Source organism: Vidua chalybeata, chromosome Z, assembly GCF_026979565.1.
Source record: "Vidua chalybeata isolate OUT-0048 chromosome Z, bVidCha1 merged haplotype, whole genome shotgun sequence".
Taxonomy (NCBI): domain Eukaryota; kingdom Metazoa; phylum Chordata; class Aves; order Passeriformes; family Viduidae; genus Vidua; species Vidua chalybeata.
Window position 1 is genome coordinate 38,589,403 of NC_071570.1, and position 21,596 is coordinate 38,610,998.

The 21,596-nt window shown below is 42.5% G+C and overlaps 1 long non-coding RNA gene across 1 annotated transcript; it reads right to left on the reverse strand.

Moving 5' to 3' along the window:
* Nucleotides 1-3,712: 3,712 nt before the first annotated feature.
* LOC128782517 (uncharacterized) lies at nt 3,713-9,136 on the reverse strand. The gene is made up of 4 exons (XR_008428822.1): nt 9,071-9,136; nt 5,216-5,384; nt 3,915-3,963; nt 3,713-3,814 (listed from the first exon to the last, which is right to left on the reverse strand). It is a non-coding gene; the product is annotated as an uncharacterized LOC128782517 (long non-coding RNA).
* Between the last annotated feature and the right edge of the window lie 12,460 nt (nt 9,137-21,596).

Here is a 21,596-nt window from a genome sequence, read left to right on the forward strand (position 1 = left end):
TTAGTCCTGGATTTAATATAGCCTGCAAGTAAACAGTTGTGTTAAATAACCAGAGTGTTTTGTATAATTTGCTGAAAAATTACAGGATCATACGCATGCAGCAGAACAGTCTGAGTTTTCTTAGGAGGAGGGAGGTTGTACAGCAAAGGTGTTCGTACGTGACCGCTAACACAAGCTCTCATTCTGGAGATATTTTCCCCAAAGGAGCAGGAGTGCAGGTCACTAGAGATACCTGACAACCAGTGAAGCATCAACTCCCACAAAAACAACATGAAAAAAAAATCCTTATTGAAAACCATGGTCCAACCTTTTATCTCATGCATGTAATGGCTCTCCATACTCTCCATACTCATACTGGGCTCCTTGGGGCATCACTGAAGAAGGGTCTAGAGGTCAAAAAAGTCCAGAACAGGCATAGAAAGGTGTACCAGGTGTACAGCATGTAATTCACCCCCAACTTCCACCGCTTTCCTGGGCAGAGGGAGGATAGACCTGGAGAACCAGCCGCAGGGTCTGTTCTCACACTGCCATGGGGACGCCGTGCCCTCCTTGCTGCTCAGGGGTGGTGACACCACCACACTGGCACGAGGGGCACTGAGCACCTGCCAGGCAGAGGGTCAGCTGCACTGCTGGGCAGCTGATTGGCGACAGCGCCCAGAGCTGTGCTTTCCCTTGCCCCAGCTGAGGAAAACTTGCCTCAAGCATTTTCTGGGCAGCTTGCAGAGGCTGCAACGAAAGCATGTTCAAAATAGAAAAGGGTAAAGTTTGTGATTTTTTTTTTGTTGGTTTTTTTTTGGTTTTTTTTGGTTTTTTTTTTTTAAGTTTTTAGACCTTACTGAAGACAGGAGTTTGCTTCTCTGGATTTTTTTACTCCACCTGCAATTATATGTCTCAGTCATTTGTGTTAATCAACCAAAGTTCTCTACAGACTTTATTTTTGTACAATATTCATTTTATAACTTTTTACAAAATAAAATTCATTTCTATTGTTTCGTGGTTGTTGTTTGTGCTTCCCCATCATACAGTTTCCAAGTCACAGTGTTGCCCAATTTCCCAGTCTGCATGAGACAATGCATGGAGTGGAGCCTTCTTCTCCTATCTCACCAACATCTTTAATGTGGATCAGAGGTGTCTGTGGCTTCTTAGTGAAACATAACCGAGTCACTGGAATAATTGACTTGAAAATGCATGGTGAACAGTGACAATAATCTACACAGAGACAGGCTCCAAGCCTGGGGTTACTGAAGCTGTCCCTTGTCCATATGGGACTGCAGTATCTTCATGGTTGCCTTGGCTATGCATGGCCATAGTTCCTGCACTCAGAGGAGGTGACATTTTGCTTTGCTAATCCAGGTGTCAAATCAGTTGGACTAAATTCCATCTACTTTGACAGTTCTTTTTCCTTCATCTTTAAACAGGAAAATAAAACTGAAGGAATTTTCTTTTCCACCATGATCACAGAACAGATGAGGATAGGTTTTGTGGCTGTGGCCAGCAACATTTTCTCAACTGTTTTGTGTTAAGCTTTGCAGTTCCCATCACAGAGTCCATAAACACACACAAGCTTACAGGTTTCAACACCGTACTTTGTACTGTTGCAAAGAGAAAGAGGGAGCATCTGTCAGAGAGCCAGAGTGCAGGAGATCAAACACTCCTAATGCACAGCATATGGATGCCTTGGTTTCATTTGTGCTGGCAGGGACCATGCACGCAGCTCTACCCCAGCTGCTGGAACGCACAGCAAAAACTCACAAGCCTGGCTTTTGAAGCACACAGGATTGAAGGCATTCCTCCTCACATGCCACTGCCTCCACTTCTTGCAGCAGAAGCCCATCCATCACATGCAAAACCTGGACACATTAAGTGTTTGGCATGGGAATGACCTGCAGTTCCACATTCAGAGGAGACTGTGCACTTTCCCAAGAGTTGAAGGGAGTGTCTATGTCAAACACAGCTGTGAAGTGCTCCAATCTCTGTTCTTACAGCCCTTCTGTCTGCTGTTGCATGGATGGGGAAGCAGAAGGTCAATGCAGATGCCTTCCTTGGCCTTATCAGGCTTTGAGCGGGCCATGAAGCAGCTGGCAGGAGCAGTGTTGCTTGCATGGAGCTGTTTCACCCTTCTTCCCCAACCTTCCTGGTGACGACAGTATTGGAGAGAACAAAAGAGGCTCTGCTACTGCTGCTCCAGGCTTACCACTGCTGGGCTGGCACCTGCAGGCTCCTTTTCTGGTTAAAGTGAGCCTTGCAGTACTTTCCTGGCACCCTGTATGTGTTAAAGCAGTTTGAAACCTTCAGCTGGCAGGTTGTGTAAAAGATTTCAAAAAAGGATTTAGATTTTCATTTGTAACTAGGAAGTGCCAGTACTGGGCTAGACAATATGTTGCTGCTTGAGCAGCAGGCGTATCACTGCCCTGAATCCCTTCTGGAAGATAAGACATATCCCAAGATAGATAAAATTTTTAATAGGGAGGGGATGAGGCAAACACCATAACTATTTACACTTAATGAAAATCGGGATGTTAAAAGTTTTATTACTCAATATCTTGATATGGGTTTTTTTTCTTTTTCAATTTTGTGTTGAATTTTCTTGGATCTGTTGGCATTGTGCTGCCAAACAAGAATGACTGGCTAGAGACTTAGGAGAAACTATGACTGTCTAAGGAAAAGGCAGGTATTTTGCAAGGAGGGCTTATTTACTGATGCAGCTCTCCCTCAGTGAGACCCCTCCAGTAGAAGGGATTACAGCCGTGTGCTTCCCACAGGCAGGACATCAGGAGAGAAACTGTCATAACAGCAGGTCCTTCTAGCATCTCTCCATTCCACAGCAGTCTGGTACTGCTGGTCTCAGTGCAAAGAGGATGAAGTAGGCAGAATTGTGTCTGATTTTCGGTTGTTCCACCTCTACCCACAAAAGTAGAGAAAGGACAAAGGCAGCCAGTGCCTCAGTCTGGAGATGCACATGAAGAAACCAGAAGCAACCTTGTTCATTGCAATCTGGATGGCTAACTAAAAATACAGAGGAAAATATCAGGATGAAGAAAACAAATGGAGCTGACACATTGTATAAATAGGTCTTCAAATGTCATGCACGGCTGGGACAAAGATGTTTTGTTTTAAAGCAAGAGACAACTTGAAATGGCTCAGTAATACACATTGAGAAGTTTGCTTATTTGGAACAGAGCTCTTCTAATGAAAAGGTTAATTGTGTTGCAATGGAAAAGAAAAAAGGCAAAGCAGAAGCCAGGCCTCCACTCCTCACCCTAACAAAATTTCCCACAGGCTCAAAGAGAAGATTTTCTATCACAAACATCACAGGATTGAACTACTTACATTCCAATAAATTATACAGTAGTATATTCATGGGTAAGTAAGAATAGCTAAATAAACCATATATTCCAGCAGCATAAATCCCACTGGCTTTCAGACAAGTTGCAGCAGAAGCCAGTGAGGGAAACATGGTGCTCAGGTCAGCCTGATGCAGGGAAGTTTCCTTTGTCAGGCACCCAGCTCCAGTACTCAAGGTCAACACTGAGATGTCTTCACTTGCCATTGGTTTTTTCGCTGCTGAAACGACAGCATTTTATTCACATTTCCCCAAAATGTTCACTCACAAGTGAAGTGAAGAAAAAAAACAATGGGCTTTTGAAGGCTGCAAAGGGCTGCTGTAATTATCCAAAGAGCTGATGTTTTGTCTGCCACTTCTCCAGCCTTTTGACAGCAATCTGAGCTCCACCACATGTGCAGGTTTCCTCCCTCTGCTCCAAACCTTTGTTTTTCTGTCTTCTGGCAGACTTGATGAGGAAAGCTTCCTTCCCTGTCACCTCAGGAAAGGCACAAATATTAGTCCCTGGTCCAGACTTGCATACATTATCCCCAGGTGGTCCTGGCAGGACTAAAGTCACGAACATCCTCACCAGAACTACTCCATTGACTGTTGTGGAGTTACTCCAGCTGCATAGGAGTCTGAATAAATATATCAAAGCTGGTTACTTTCTTAGTAATATTCACATACAAATAGAAAAACTGTATCCTTGTACAATCCCCCCATTCCTTTTATTTCTGTTTCACAGAATCATAGAATGGTTTGGGTTGGAAGTGACCTTGAAAGTGACCTCATTTCAACCCTTCTGCCACAGGCAAAGACACCTCCCACTAGACCATGTCGCTCAGAGCTCCATCCAATCTATCCTTGAACAGTCACAGGGATGGGACATCCCCAGCTTCTCTGGGAGGTCTGTTCCAGTGCCTCACCCCCACAGCAAAGAATTTCTTCCTAATATCCAACCTAAGTCTACCATATTTCAGTGTGAAGTCATTCCACCTTTTCCGATCACTACATGCAATCATAAAAAGTCCCTCTTCAGCTTTCCTGTAAGCCTTTAGTTGCTATAAGATTTCCCTCAAGCCTCCTCTTCTCCAGGCTGAACAACCCCAATGGTCTTAGCCTGTCCGCAAAGGAGAGGTGCTCCAGCCACCCGATCATCTTCATGTGTTTTAAGATTTCCAGAGCTTTAATGCATTTCACTCTGCTCTGATCATGTTGCTAACTCCTCGTGTTTTTTCCCCACTAGCACTCACCCACAGTTTTATCTTCCTGGACAGCCTCATGACTCACACATTAATCTCTGGCTTCACACATGCTGTAAACATGTCCCATAATTCTTATTTCAGGTTAATATCATTTCCCTCTGATCCAAACAGGGTCAACAGGCACTTCTTGTTAACATTCAGAATTATTTCTAACAGAAGTTTCTATCTGAAGATGAAATATTTTCTTTTAAAAACTCACAGCTTAGAGATCAATTTTGAATTGTTGCATTTTGAAAGATACAGACACTCCTTTCCCTTTTTTTGCACAAGACTAGGCAGGTTCTCTGAGGGTGAAACTGACTGTACAGGCAGGGTGGGATGAAGATCTCTCAGCACCCCATTTCTTACAGTGACCCTCAGCTGGGAAAGAAAGGAACAGAATAAAAAAGCAAACTGGGAATGGTATTTTCCCTAAGAATCCCATCACAGACCCAACAGTTCACAGTTCAGAACATTCTGAGCTGTATGTTTTATTGGTGTCCAAAAATCCTTGGCAGGTCTGTCTTGCTGAGAACATGCCCAATGTGAATTAGAGTTCCCCTGTACTCTGGGGCAACTTAATTCTGTGCAATGCAAACAAGAGCTTCTCTGCTGCCACTGAAACTCCATTTCATCAGTTACCTACCCATTTTGGTGTCCCAATGAGTTGCCAGACCTCCACCTTTGTAGTCCACGTGGATCTGTCCAACCTGAGGAACTCACATATATCTCTCACCACCCCGTGCCTTTTCTCTCTTCCATCTGGACCACAGGGAATAAGATGCTGCCTTCAGGATGTTGTGCGGGAGCAAACCCTGGATTTTCACAGAGGCACATCAATATTTTCCTTTCTGTTTTCCATTCTGTTTCAAAAAATTCCTTTCAGGTCCTAGCTGAGGAACGCATTAGAAACATGACTCCACAGGCAGCACGTTACATCCATTTGGGAATCCCCTTTATTGAACACAGAACTTTTTGCCAACTATCACGTCTGAACCTGACTAACTCCAATTGTGTTGGTCTATACAAGGTATCATGTGCCAGCCAAAATAAGTTTTTTTTTTTACACTGAGGTGAAAGTATTGTGTGTAGTGTCCAGCTGCTGCTGCACACAAGGGGTTCAGGGAGAAGCCAATATGTGGCACATGCCACCCACCCCCACACTGAGATGGTCAGTGGAAGAGGGTTTCTGCTATGCCAGGAGACAAGAGGGTAAGTGCAAAAATGTATCCAAAAAGGAAAGTTTCTATGGCTCACAAATGGACAGGGTGCCTACCAAAAGGAAGAAATTAAGCTAGTCCAAGGGGCTGTTTAGGAGGAACTGAAGAAAACCCTGCAGCAGATTTTTTGTGTTTATCTAGGACATCAAATTCTGCTTACAGCACATGTTTTCCTGTCAAGGATATCTGGTTTCATTTCAGCTACAAATATGAATCTCATTTTAAAAGCCAGAGCAAGTCAGCGATAATGAGACCTTTTTGCAAGAAGTACAGAAACCTCCCTTTCTGATTCTGACAACTGGCAAAACAAAATTTGGAATACTTAAAAATGTTCTCCAAAATCAACAGTTCTCTTGGATTTTTTTCTGCTAATATATTAAGAAAGGTTTGGTAACACCTTAGGCTGATTTCTTCGTGTCAGTAACAGGTGACTAGTACAGAACAATGCAGGTAAATCTCAGTAGTAGACTGTGTTTGTATTTGACTGTGAGTGAGAATGTATTATGTTCTAATAGGAACCAGTGAAGCATCTTTGTTTCATGTAGTCTCTTTAGGATAGTTACTCTGGGAAGATTGTTTTAAATACCTTTACATTTTTGTCTGTTCTTTTAGAGTATATGTGATATTGACCATATTTAATGTAAAAACATCTCACAGATTTTTCATACATGACATCGGTAACATGGCGTGACATTCTCCTACATAGCATTCACCTTTTAGCAGCAGGTGAAATATTGCACAGCCTAAAATTGTTTCATCATCTTCTGAAGGATAAATGAAAAACATGAGTGTCCAGAGTCAAGGCCACAACAGTATTATTGTATTTAGGACAAAGAAGTTAATTAAAAGTGCCATGATACTGCCAGCTGGTGCTGTGTAAATGTGTAGTGGCCTCCACTTTGCACAAAATTTACTGATGCTATGGGACTGTCCATATAAAGACTAGAATGGAATAGAAGAGTGTTTTCTGTTGGAAAGGACATAAAAGGATCATGTAATCCAACTGACTGACCACTTCAGGGCAGACAAAATTAAAGCAAGTCCTCTGAGTCATATCTAAGGAATAGCACATAAGGATCAAGGAGAGTGATGCTGCTTTGGTGGTTGCCAACATCATTTATACTTACAGGGTTTCACGTGGATAACTGTTTATTAAGAGGAAAAAAGCAAATACTCTGCTTCTTGGGCTTTTATGCATTTCCACATAAAAATATTTAAAGAAGAACAGTAAAGATTGACTGTTTTTCCTAAGCTTTTTCAAACTCAGCAGTTTCTCCACCAGAAGAAGTCAGCTCAGCAGAACGGAAACCTTTTGTGATAACTCATCCGTTCAGCCAACGCTTCCTATGGCAAGCCACAAAGGGAGCTCAGCTCACCTCTTCTGTGGAACCCACACAGCTCATCATGCCTGATGAGGCATAAAACAAAGTGCTCTGGCATTGCATGGACAAAATATCCCACCAGGTTTTGAAAGAAATCCTTAGCTACCAACTCCTGGCACTTCATTTCCAACACTGGTCTGCAAGTATGTTGTGTCCATCCTGACAAGTCCCACGAGCCAGCCAATGGGATGCTAATCAGGGCAAACACACACTTTATGGGACATTTGAAACTAAAAGCAAAAAAACCTACTTCTTTCTGATAATTCACCTCTACAAAGCCCTCCCAATTAAGGCAATGGAAGATAGCAACAATCCTCACATCATCAGCTTTAGAGGGAAAAAAATCCCTGGATAAGGTAGTCCTAAGACTGCATTAAGTCACACAATTTTACTCTCGTGACTCATGTGTTTTCTAAGTGTTCTCCACAGGCTCTTGCTGTAGGCTGCCTGTGTTGCCAAAAGTGCTCAGCAAGCAGGATGAATGAGAATGCAGGGAGAAAGCAGAAAGGTGCTTGGAGTTGAGAGGCTGGGCTGCAGTACCACTATTTCCATCCAGCTTATAAAAGCCTTCTTTTTGAGATCTCACAGAGAGCAAAGCATGTGTATTTCCCAAGCTCGGCAGGGGTCTGGCTGAAAGGAGACATTTCAGTTACTGGAGCAGTTCACATCAGCTTTGCAGATTTGCCAGCTCTCACTGCAAGATGGCCAGTATCATGTGTACACACGGTATCTGGCAACAATAATTCAGCAAAGATGAAAAATGCTTCTCATTCGTTGCAAACAAATGGGTACAGTGCAATCCCAGGCAAACTTTCCCAAAGCAGGCAGCTTTCTGGGTTAAAAAAACAGAGTGAAAAAAGAGTTTGGAGGCCTGGAGGGCCCTGACAGGAAACACGTGGAAACAGTTACTTCAAAGAGTAGAGTAGATATATAGGAAAAGAACAAGTTTCCAAATGCAGCCTTTGCTTTCTGGTCTGGGAAAGCAGAGCTCTTGCCAGGTACAGCATGGCCAGTCACAGTTGTACTGCCAGGGCTGCAAACTGTAGCCACCATCAATGCCCTGACCTTGCTCATCACCAAGCTATCCCCAAAATAACTGCTTCTGGCACTTTAAAACCCTGTGACTCTGCAGGCCTGGGCACCTTCTGAGAAATAAACAAGCCTTCATTTCCTGCCAGGTTTCTTCCTTGCAGAGACTTTACATGCCAGATCTTGTGATACCAGCACTCAAGACCACTGGAAGCAAAAACCCATAGCAAAACTCATGGGGACAGTTCCAAAACTCATCTTAATAGGCATGTTCCAGATGAAGACATCAGAGCCATCACAGTGAGAAACAACACAGGGCCATACAATCACACAAAATTTGAGGAAACCAACCTGTTTCTTCATCTACACCTTTATATCCTCCTCAATCTTTGATGACAGAAAATTGGCAACTATTCAGAAAAAGGTTCTGTAACTACGTGGAGAAATGTGTGGCATATATGCCACCACTAAAAGTGAAAAAGCTACAGTACCTAACATAGGTGAGCAAATAAATCACTTGTAAGAAGAATATGACAGGAAAATCAATTTGGATTGTATCTGGTGAGAAAGCTAAGGCACATTACTGTGCATAGATAAACTTTAATTCTTACTTTACTTTTGGCATACCTGCATTTATTTTCACATGTCAACAATGTATGCAGTACAGCATTCATTGTCTCAGTGATGGGACCTCAATGCAAAAATAACTAATTTCATAGCCAGCAGTTAAAATGCTAAGACCAATAGCACATATGATCTCTCCAAATTGATCATAAACTGATAGATTCATTATAGCATTTCTATTATCATCGGTTTAAAAGCTAAAAATGGTCTTTCCTGAAGATTTACAGGGAATAACAGCAATGTCACCTGGGACTCTCGATAGGAGAGGTCTGGTTGAGAATTGCTTTGCTTCCCCTCATAAAACCTCTGTTGTGTTTACTTCACTTAAGTTTAATCACTGGCTATGATCTCATGGCTGCTGAATTCATGGTGCCTCTTGGCCAAGCCATAGCATAGTGACCCAATAAAGATGAGTGACATCATTAACCCAATACAGTAGCTATTCAGATGCTGTGGTCTCCTTACATAATCACCTAATTTTAGCTACTGAGAGAGCTGCATACAGTACCACAGTGTATTATGAGCTCTGAATAACTGTCTAATATCCAGATGCTTTTTCCAATGTTATTTTATTTTCCCGCTTTAAAATCTCTAGGTGCTATTTTAATTTCCTTGCGCAAATCTCTAGGTGCTATTTTCCCTTAAACAAACCCCCTCTTCAAAACAAGTTCAATCTTCTGCTGCTTCTGATCACCTTGACACCTCGTTAGCTGATCATTGTGGTTGTATGTACTCATGGCACTACTATAGGGCCAGGACCTTGGGACTTTATAATGACTGTCAACAAGAACAGCTCTAGAAAACAGTAAGTTGATACAAGCCTTAATTCAAGCTCCAGACACACACATACTTAACTGAAAGCACTTGGTTTGCTAAAAGTAGCTGTTTCTTGTAATTTTACAAAACATATATGAAAATACTTCTTAAACCAGAAATATTTTGGACCAAGCACTTGTTTTTGCTACAGACTACAACAGGAGCATATTGAAGTGCTATTCCCTGCAATCGTTTCACAGTAAATGTGCATATTTGATACTATTTATTGGTCCAAATTCCAGATACAAGTTAAATGTGATAACTTAGACATGCTAGCAGCAGAGCTGGAAATCCCAAGGATGGAGGCTTCACTTCAGAAGAACAAGAAAACAAGCTCTCATTGCAAGCATCCCAGGCATAACGTGCACCCAGGTGCTGCATGTGCCTTCCAGGTGTGTTGGGTATTATGTGTGCTGCAGGTGCAGGCTCCACTGATCCCACCACATACAAACCCAACGGTTTTATTTCATCCAATTTACCTTTCTTCAGCCTTTTGTCCAATATTTTCACACAACAATGCTCAAGCAATGAGAATTGTAACTCCAAAATCCTCCCTGTTTCTGTAATGTTCATCATCTAAATGACTTAAAATATTAAATCTCAAAACCTGTAATTCCTGATTGCTCAGAAGTTCCTCTGCCTGTAGGAACTTATTAGAAAGAGTTGATAGATTACTTTGCACTTACATAAAATGAAACAGATTTTTGGAGTTTACTTAAGTTAACAAAATGAATTAAGCATTTGTATTTTAGCTTGTAGAGTTATGTATTGAATTTTAACCTTTTACTTTAGAAACCTCTGCCTGGTACAAAGGGCATAAGAAAATGCAAATTTCTGAAGCTTCCTGCATAAAGAACAATACCAGAAGAGGCAAAGAACCCAGATAAAGAAGCTCCTCTGTCTCCAAGCCTATCAAGACTGACAGACGTACTCAGATAAGCAACAAAGGACCGAAAGTGCATGCACAAAGAGGAAAAATTCAAAAGTTCAGTAATGAGGAAGACCACAATCTTCAGCCTCAAGACCACCGAGAGGCCCCCGTGCGACCACCACAGCAAACCACGCGTGCCCAGAAGGGCGTGGACTTATTTAGCATGAGAGGAGAGGATGGGCAGAGCCAGGGGTTGAATATGCATGATGAGTTGTGCAATGTATTGCATATGGAACATCTTTGGGAATAAAGGTGTGGGTCAGACTGAGGCTCGGGGCACAAGTTTTGGAGAGCTATCTCACTTGTGCCGGGTGCTGACACACATACCCACTTCATAACTACCCCAGGTTGTGGAGTCTATTTATTTATTCTGCGTATCGCTTCAAAAAGAAAAGATAGAAGACTCTCAGCAGTGCTTATAACAAAACACTCTCTTATGGAGCATGCAGAAGGAGATGCTGACTCACAGGTTACAATCCCTAGACCACAGTTCTGCTAATCCCCACCATGCTGATACCAGAGATTTGACTTTCCTTCTCTGCACACATCACTGCTGCCTGGAGCTGTTCTCCAGGCAGGATTGCTGGCAGTTGGTTCCTGTCCCTTGTGTAATCAACTAGCTCACCTCAGATATATGCTTGTATTGTGCTGGTGTAGATTCACTTCTTCCACTTTGCAGCACTATGATCTGCAGACAGAACTCTGGGCTGGCTTTCTGTCCAGTTAAAACTAGTGTCTTTGTGGCAATTTCTGGAAAAACAAGCAGGCTAAAACTTGCTGGCAACATCCTCTGCTGGCTCAAGTCACAACAGCTCCTTAGTGCTCATTTCCATTTGCAGAGGTGCTGGCTCCTGAATTCCATTTCACTCTGTGCTACTGGCACAATATTTTTGATTGTGGAGTCCAACAAATCATGTTAATGTTGGAAGCTGAATGTTAAGCTGCAGAGGGCAATAGCTGAGCACAGCTCCTTCCCACCCCCCCACCACCCTCAGCATTGACTTTATGTCTAATGATATTATGGTCTTTAACAATAAAAATTATCCATGTGGTAAATATTGACTGTAAAAATCCATGGTAAAAAAAAAAAAAAAAGAATGCATTTAATCATTAGATTAAACCAAATCCCTACTGTGCAGAAGTGCTGAGTGAAGCAAATGGGAATGCTGATCTTGCCTTGGGACAAGGAAGAGTCTAGCTGTCTCACTGATGTCCTCTTTGTTTGTTTGTTTAGGCATTTATAAACAGCATAAGTGAAACAGCAAGGTTTGATTCTGCCCAGGACTGTTGGAGTGCAGCCCCTGCATTCATTTTGGCAGGCAAAGGGCCCTATATTTGAGGTTCCAAGCATTTTTGATTTTAAAAAACCCCTGGCTCCCAAGCAGTGTAGTGTGATTCAGTAATAAACATCATCAGTGCCAAAACTGGGCCATAGAGACTCAGTGCAGCACCCTTGCTTCCCAAAGGAAGTCAACATTCCTTGGCTGAGCACATGGAGCAGCACACCAGGAGTGAGTCAAGGAGCAGAGTAGAGGCAGACAAGCACAAAACATGAGCTAAGAGGAATTCCCTGTTTCAGAAAGCTGGCTTACAGACTTTCCTGCAGCAGAGATATGCTATTAAAGAGCACCAGAGGGACAATGAAGTAGTAGAACTATATTCCTTGATCTGCCGCTAACTTGACTTTGATTAGCTCTCCCCACCTTTTATTTCTATTCTTCAATCCTGCTTCAATAGTTGTTTTTCCCATTTAAATTCTTAAAGCAAATTATACCATCTCTGATCGTAAGTTTGAGAAGAACCTAACAGACCAAAAGTCTGAACTTGAAAGAGTTCTTGTAGCAAAGCAAGAATTCAACTATATTACTTCCCTCCTCGCTCAAAGCATTTAAACAACTTCTCTTACAGACCTGTTTAAACTCTGTTGTATGCCAGAGCAGAACACTATTCTAACAGTAAAACAAGTGGTTAAAAGGCACATAAAAATATATACCACTGTGGTACCTATATAATTTCTAGAACTAGTTTTGTTTTTTTTTTTTTTTTGTGCAAACATGAGCTAGTAGAAATTAACAAAGGAATCATACAAATTGGCATTTTACAGAGCCTGAAAAAACAAAAAAAAAAATTATCACCTTGTGAGCAGCAAAATCTACCATTGCATTTGGAAATGTGATACTTATCTTTATTGAAAGCTTCTTCTGTCATCTTTCTTATTACAGGATGATTTTCCAATGTTTCTGATTATTTAGTGGAGCCTTTGAAAGTTGACTCAATTTTCTAATGCTCATGGGTGTGATGCATGGGTGTGCATCATGTTCATCCCCCACTTTCATCCTACAGCTCACCTGGAGTGCCCATCTGTCAGTCCCATCACTCCTGGAAAGGTTTCCCAAGACAGTGTCAGTGCAATAGTATCCCATAAGCCCGAACTTCACAGCAGAGGGTGACTAAAACTGGATGCTTCAGCACTAGGGAAAATCTCATCCAGAAGAAAATTTTCAGCACCATATAAGTCCTCTTTCAGGATTTTTTTTGTTCATTTGTTGGCTTTTTGTTTGTTTGTTGGCTGTTGTTTTGTTTTGTTTTGTTTTGTTTTGTTTTGTTGGCTATTCCAGTACACTGTTCCATTCTGCAAATGGTTAATATCAGCATTTTGCCTAAGCATATTCCAACTGGCCTGAGTTCATGTCTTTCAGACTGAGACTTAGTACAGAATCTTACACTTGCTCCTTCACAAGCTGTACCTCTCATTGATTACATGCCCAGCTTCAGTTCCTCTGACCCTCTACATTTCATAAGAGACACTGCCTTAATTAAGGTGAATATCCACCTAGACAACTGCTTGTCCCCATAAATAAAAGAAACAATATATATACACACACATTTGTCACATTAAAGACAACTTGATCTCAGAACTTTAGCAGGTGACATGCAAGAGGATTAGAGTTTGTACCATTTGGTTTAGTCATATAATTTTTTTTTTTTTTTTTTTTTTTTTTTTTTTTTTTTTTTTTTTTTTTGTCAGTGTAACACAGAACATTCCTTTCAGAGTAATTTTCTGGACAATCCTTAATGTTCAAGGATTTTCTGACTCATGGCAGTCTCTGCAGGAGGAAGAGGAAGAACCTCCTGTGAATCAGGAGCCTGCTGCACTCATGTTGTGCAAACATCAAAATTTACAAGGATCACAGATCTGGAAATCAAGCACGGGCTGCTTTGTAAATTAAAAATGCAGGAACTATTTTCCACCTTACTACATATGGACAATTTATAATGGGCTGGTGCACTGGTTTTTTTGGCTGGAGTCAATTTTCTTGACAGTGACTAGTACGAGGTTGTGTTTTGGATTTGTTCTGCACACAGTGTTGATAATAAAATAAAAGTTTTTTTAATTGTTGAGCAGACATTACTCAGAGCCTTTTCTGTGTGTCAGACTGCCACATTTGCAGAGAAGTTGGGAGTGGTTGGAAAACTGGGAGGAGAAACAGCCAGGACAGGTGACCCAAACTGATCAAAGGGATATTCCAGACCCTTTGACATCATTCTCAGGATATAAAATGGGGGGGAAAGGATAGGGGGGGATGCTTGGCATGATGACACTTGTCTTCCTAAGTAACCATTACAAATGATGGGGCCCTGCAGTCCTGGGGATGACTGAGAATACCTGCCTGCACATGGGAAGTGGTGAGTTAATTCCTTATTTTGCTTTGTTGTGTGTGCAGCTTTTGCTTTCTCTATTAAAGTCTCTTTATCTCAACCCATAAGTTCTCTTTATTTTACCTCCTATTCTCTCCCTCATCCCACTGAGGAGGGGGTGAGTGAGTGGCTGCGTGGGGCTTGGCTGCTGGCTGGGCTTAAACCGTAACAGCTGGTAAGTCCAGCTTTTCTTTTTCATTATCATATTTTCTTCAAATCTCTATACATGCTTTACATGGGTAAGGAGGATAAGAGAGACGGCAGGGGGAAGAGATCAAATCCCCAAATGTTTTAAGATTGATCTTTAAGGGAAAAATGTGTCCTCCAATCCAACAATCACAAGAAACTATAAAACAGAGAACCTGAAGCACATGCATTTGGGTAACAGCATGACTGGGAAAAGATCAGCAGAATTGCCTTCTGAAATGTGAAAATTTCCAAACTAGAAAGAGTCTCTTCCTGCAATTTCCCTTGGAATCTTTAGGAGTTTGAAGATGCAAATAATTGTAATTATGGGCAGGAGAAAGAAAGCAGTTCATTAAAGCTGATGGGAGACAAGAGTTTGCCTCTCAGACAGCTGAATTTGCAAGCCTGCAAACACAAAGAAGCACTTTTAACTTGCCGTACATATGACATCAGCACCCGGTGCTCACAGAAAGAGATGCCTCTGTACTGTATTTACCAGGCTGATTTTCAGAGGAAAGCCATCCCAACCACCTTTGTACTCCTCAGTGGCTGTGAGACAGAAGGTGCTATGTTCCCAGCCTGGATGTCACTCTAGCTGCTCTGTCAGGAGCAATCCTTTTGGCAAAAGCTCCACATGCATTTTTTTGTCTTGTCACAGGAAACTTGGACACACAAACTGCCATCCGCTATCTCTGGTGTAGCTGAGAGTCATCCCACCAGAGAAGAAAAAACAATCTGCATTTTGAATAATAATTTTCCAGATGTACTATCTTGCATTTGTCAGAGTGACTTTGTTATTTCCTGCTTCTCTTTTTTCAATGGCATTTTCAGTATTCTTCTGTATCATCTGTTAATTTCATTAACACACTGTTTGATGATCTTGAAGGGGGTAACCTAAAATTATGTTACATAAAACTGGACACAAACTCCCTTTTCCTGCAGCATCCCACCACTTACCTCCCACATATCTCTGTGCCCTATTACTTATCATGACCAGTTTCCTTGCCTTCTGTAAGAGCTCACATTTTGTTCATGTGATATAAAATTTTCAGGTGAAAATTCCTGAATTAGTGGGTATTGGTTTCTTAGTCTGGAATTGCTTCTGTTTTTTCTTTGACTGCTACATAGTGAATTTAAAGACTAAATTAAATTTCTCTGAATCTTTGCAATAGCAACAGTTTTGTGCCAGTTCTGTGATGAACTAGTAAAATATGGGGACATGCCTACAGACACTTCTTTGTTACAAATTATAGTGGTATTACTGTAACAAACTCCCAAAAATATTAATTTTTCCCACTATTAACATTATTAATTAATATATAAGTACACATATGTATATAGACATTGAAATTATTTTATGAATAATCAAGGGGTCTTACTAGAAAATACCATAAAACTGTAGAGCTATTGATGATAATGCTGCCTGCAAAAGCCATTTTGAAGACATTGATCTCTCTATTTGGAATATTCCTGATATTTGTCTCTGCTTAGGTAATTTTAAATGAAGAGTCAGCTGCAAATCATACATAAACTTACTCATAGAGTGGATTCCTTGTTGATGTTCAAAGTCATAGTGTTAAAAAATTTGAAATTTATTAGCCAAGACATATACTGCATTGGAATTACACAAAGTCTTTTGCTTGCACAACCATTGCAAACTTCGGGTTGACGGCACTAGAGACATGGCAAGTGGCAATGGACAGGAACAAGACAGAAAGATTATAATCCCCAACTGGCTTAGAATGGCTGCACTACCACTTGTGTAGTTTGTGTGGGATGGAGAAGTGTGCCTATATGTGGGAAGAGATGGGATGAAGCTGAGTTTCAGGCTGTGGGATGCACCTGCAGAAGCACATGGCAGCACAAAGGAGCACATGGCAGCACAGAGAGGCTGTCTCTGCAGGACCCTTTGGGGAGTAGGTGTCACGTGGCAGAGCCCTGTGGGAGAGGAGCCTGCTGGAAGTTGACAGATGGGTGAACACCCCACAGAAGGACATTTAGAGGCATGTTGCTGACGTGCCAGCATGGAATAGGTCATGTAGTGAGAATTACCATGCAAGGAAATACTGCTTCTTGAAGAAGTGTACAAAACCAGCTCATTTCTTTGAAAAAACAATTCAGATTCCCTGCCAGTCTGAGCCCATGCCACAGTCATTACAAATGGCCTCCCAGACTGGGACTTGACAGGCAACTGGTGGTTGCACCGGTAGCGACGCTCAGCTGAACTTTACAGAGGGCTGAAAAGAAGCTCAGGGGCTGAAAAGAAGCCCAGGAGCTGAAAGGAAGCTCGTGGCACCAATCAACCTTTCTGCAGGACAGAGGGTAGCAGTCAAGAACTAGGAGGATGGTGCATCCCAGGAACAAAAGAATGTCACAGAGACGTTAAAACAAGATTTTGAAGAAACATGATGCAAAAATTCAATCTACAGATTTTTACAGACTCTTGTTCTGGGCAAAAGAGTGTGATCCAGCTTTAGATGATACAAATAGTTTTGGTACTCAGACATGGGATGCTTTTGGGGACACTTTGTGGGACTGAGTTGTGCAAGACGCAAGATGCAGCATTGACGATGTTTTTGTGTCTGTGGTGGACTGTGTGCAAAGTGCTCATGGTGCATGCAACACCTGCAGACTGGACAAAGAAAGGCTTGTGCTACTGCGGCAGCCATGCCAACTCCTCCTGCGCTGCCAGCAAACGACCATGAGTCTGCTGGGTCTGTGGGAAGAGAACCAGAAGATGGCCCCTGGTCTCCCAGTCTATTTGATCCTGGAGGGGACCCTGATGGTATTGCAGAAGAGATCACGCCGCCCTGTGGCATGAACGGAGCCTTGTAGCAGCGAGTGGCTGGAACCAGGAGAGCCCTTCCTCGCAGCGTGTTCCCTCTCCGCCTGCCCTCTGCGAGGGTGGAGCGGTGGTAGCAGAGGCAGCAGGAGGGCAGCGTGTGTGGCCGCAGGGGTGCGGTGCCGAGTGCGCGGCGTCGAGCAGATGATAGCGAGCACGTGTCACAGGCGGCGGATGGTGGCGAGTGCCGCGCCAGCGACACAGCGGGTCCGGCGGGACACACGCAGCTCCGCATGTGGCCAGCGAGAAGGCGACCCGGGGAGCCCAGCGGCGCCGGCAGAGGCAGCGCCGTGTCCCTGCTCCCTGCAAATGGCAGGATGTGTCCGGCGAGGCGCGGCCGCCGTCCTGTGTGCCGTTGGAGCCCTGCGAGCCGCCCCAGCGCTGCCCCCAGCCCGCGCCGCTCCCGCTGCAGGCAGTGCTCCCATCTCCTGCGGACCCTCGTGAGCTGACACTGCACTGGAAAAAAGACCTGGGTAGATGGGTGGCCCCTTCCTCGGGGCAGCTGCAAGCTCAGCACCTGCAGCTGGTCTAGGAAACTTTCCTGTTTTCGTTATCTAGAATGTTGCCACAATTCTGGACTCCATCCACCCCAAAGATTGGTTTTTTACCACACCACCTTGTGACCCCACCACCTTGTGACTAATTGCATTGCTCTAATTGCTTTTTGTAATGGATGCTCCTGTAATAATTCCAATTTATAAGCTACCCTTTCAAGCAGAAAGTAACTGATACGTTTTTTCAAAGTACCCTCTTCCTACTTAGAGAAACTGGAAGAATGGCTCCCACCTTGCTGCTACCTTGATGTGCAAAAAGTTACCACTGGAATGAAAGACCTCACTGTCTCATCCTGAAGCAACTCGGGGCTTGTTACCTCTTGAAACCACTTAGGGAGTTAATGTTAATATAATTGTAATGTCCCAGGCCTGGATTTATACACCTTCTGTGAAGGAAAGTTGACAAATTTAGGTATTGTTAAGTAATTTTTTTGCTTTTAAAAAAAACTAACTTTATATTTTCACTAAATTACTGTTTATTAGGGAAATTCAAGGTTGGCTGTGTTATTATAGCATATTTTTGGATCTAGACAGTGTTAATACATAGAGTTTTTATTAAGTGATTTAGTTGTGAGATAAGTATTTAATGTTACTTTTATGCATTCCTTCAGCTATATTAATAAAAATTTGCTTATAGTTATTCTAGGGAAACCCTCCCAGACAAGGCTTGGGCCCTGGCCAAGCCCTGGCCCTGGTTGCTTGGGGAAGTATGCAGGTGTTTCTGCACTGAAAATGTGATCAAGTAATTCTGACTTGCTGATTTAGTAATCCAAAAGCTGGATTCCCTCTTGAGGTAAGCTTGGAAACTTTGTCCGGAAAAGGTTCTCCCACGTCCTTACTGTGAAATAGGGCTCCCCAGCAGTTGGTGATGGTAAACTACTTAGGCAGCTAAAGATATTACCTTGCTTGTTTTTGCTCAGTAGTGCTTGTTGTTTTATTTGATGCAATGTTTTACTGGGTTGAAATATGTCCATGTTAGAATTGTCAAAACAAAAAAAGGGAGTGCAGCAATGGGATATACCCTTCACAGAAGTCTTATATGTTCTTAATATTGAATCATATTCAGAGTGACCTAACTCCCATCCAATGTCATTTTTGTGAATTACAAGCTCACTTAGACTTTCTAAGAATCTTGAAAGTGGGAAATGGGAAAAACCCTTTCCATTGATAATCCGGAGGTGAAAATACACTTGTGTTTCCACAGATCCCAGTCTGTGATGGGTACTGGCAAGAATGATCTAACCAGCCTTGGTTACTCCAGCTTTATCATCAGCTCATGGGGAAACTGAGGGAAGAAGATGAACAGAGCTTGTTTGGTTCAGGCGGTGGGCTAAGCATGTTCTGTTAGAAATGTTTTCTTTCATGATTCTTGTTTATATAAAACAAAAAAGGGGGATTTGTGGGAACGAGATGGGATGAAGTTGAGTTGCGAGCTGTGGGATGCACCTGCAGGAGCACATGGCAGCACAGAGAGGCTGTCTCTGCAGGACCCTGCGGAGAGGAGGTGCCACATGGCAGAGCCCTGCAGAGGGCAGGCTGCTGGAAGCTGACAGCAGCAGGTAGGTGAATAGCGTGTAATCATCCCACAGAAGGATATTTAGAGTGCATGTTGCTGAGGTGGCAACATGGGATAGGTCACCTAGTGAGAATTACCATGCAAGGAAATAACTGCATCTTGAAGAAGTGTTTAAAACCAGCTTATTTCTTTGAATAAATAGTTCAGATTCTGGTCTGGGCCCATGCTGCAGTCATTACAGCTATACACAATATTACAAAAATAAATACTTCAAATAAACAGATACAGCAGCAAGAGCAGCTCAGGCAAAGGTGCTGGCAACCCAAGACAGGTCTGGATCCAGGTGAGTCCTGGATTTAGCTTCCATACATAACTTGACCTGTTACTAGCAATGGCAACTCTGTATTAAAAGGGTATCTCAAGCTGCACAGAGTTAAGCTAAGTAACAAAGCACAGGGACCAGAAATGCAGATTTCAGAGTTAGATGCACGCTGTAGAAATCAAGGAGCAACAGCAAAAGATAATGTCCAGTCTAGGAACAATGCTGCCTCTGAAAGTGTGAGAAATAGGGATAGTAGGTGTTCAGTAGCATGCAAGGAATAGCAGTACAGACAGTGCCTGGAGACAGACTTCCAGAGACCTCTAATATGCTCCATGATCATCAGCATTTGAACACTATGGACACCTGCACACCAAAGGTCACCCGACACCAGCAAGCTCTTAATTGTCATGTACACTCTTACCTTCTTAAATCAGCCACACTGCAGTCCTGCTGATCTTGACAAGCATTTGCAATGGGCCAAAAGAAAGCCTGAAGATGATGATTTTCTGTAAAATGTCTTCGAAGGTCCATGTGCACACAACACAATCACCACAAAAAAGGCAACTGCAGATCTCCCTGAATATCACAGCTCTTGCCAGGCATGGATGTAGGAACTCAGTCCTCTCATAGACCAGATCACATGCACACCTATGGGTGTGCGGCTAGCCCTACTGCTGATTCACAAATTACATGAGATTATAGCATTTTTTATTTTAGGAAAATTAAAGTGAGGGAGAATTTAGGATCAAAACACCTGAGACAGGCTGGATATATATTTAGAATGATAAATATTGAAATGCTGACCACAAAGAGGCTGTGAGGTCTTCCACATCTCACACTGATAATGTCAGAAGGATTCTCACTGGACACAAAGGGTTGGAGCCATGAAAAAAAATCCTGAAATGAAATAACATTAATGGAATTATCCAGTAATTTCTAGGAAAGTTAATTGTTTCCTCAAAAATTTCGGACTACATTAAGTTTATGAACTCTTAAGAAAATTAACATATATGAAATATTTCCCTCCCACATATATGGGAAACCTCATGGATTTGCTACTAACTTCAATAATAGTTTACCTGAATGAACAAGGACTACATTTGTTACATCCACTGACAACTAGAAGCTGTAAAAATTTGCAGCACTTTAGGTCCAAGAGAAAATTCAAAATAATCTGACCTAAAAAATGACACATTCTGAGAAAACATGATGGAATTGCCTACATTCAGGGTGTTAGGCCCACATTCAGGATGTTGCAAAGAGGCTACCAAGCCTGGAAGCTGAGGACTACAATCTGCTTCTACTCCTTCATGTAGGACTGAATGATGCTGGGACAAAGAGATTCCAAAATATCAAAAGGGCCTTCAGGTTCCTCAGAAAGAAGTTGAAAGGATCTGAAGTATAAGTAGTGTTCTCCTCTATCTTCCTGGTAAGGCAGTGGGACTCCGTAGAGTGAAACAGGTGGATGGGGTGAAGACTGGCTGCAAGACAGTGCCATGCCTAGGGCTTTGAGTCTGTGGTCTGGAATGTGCCTTGGAGAGACTGGACATGTTGGCACCAGGTATGGAGCACCTGGCCAAGCAGGGTAAGAGTGGTCTGGGGACCAAGTTCACAAGACTTACAGCCAAGCTTTAAACTAGATTTAGCAGGGAAAACTATGCTCTAGCAGGTGTCAGTGAGAAAATAGGAACAACAGGACTTTAGGGAGCAGCAGCAAAATACCTGTAAATTTTCCCAAATGAGTTGTAGCAGACCCCTCCCAAAGGCTGAAGAGGTCAAGAGCCCAGCTGAAGGCCTCTACCCCAATGCATACAGCATGCACAACAAGTAAGAGGAGCTGATAACCATTATACAATTGGCAAACTGTAACGCAATTGTTATCACGGAAATGGTGGCATAAGTTGCA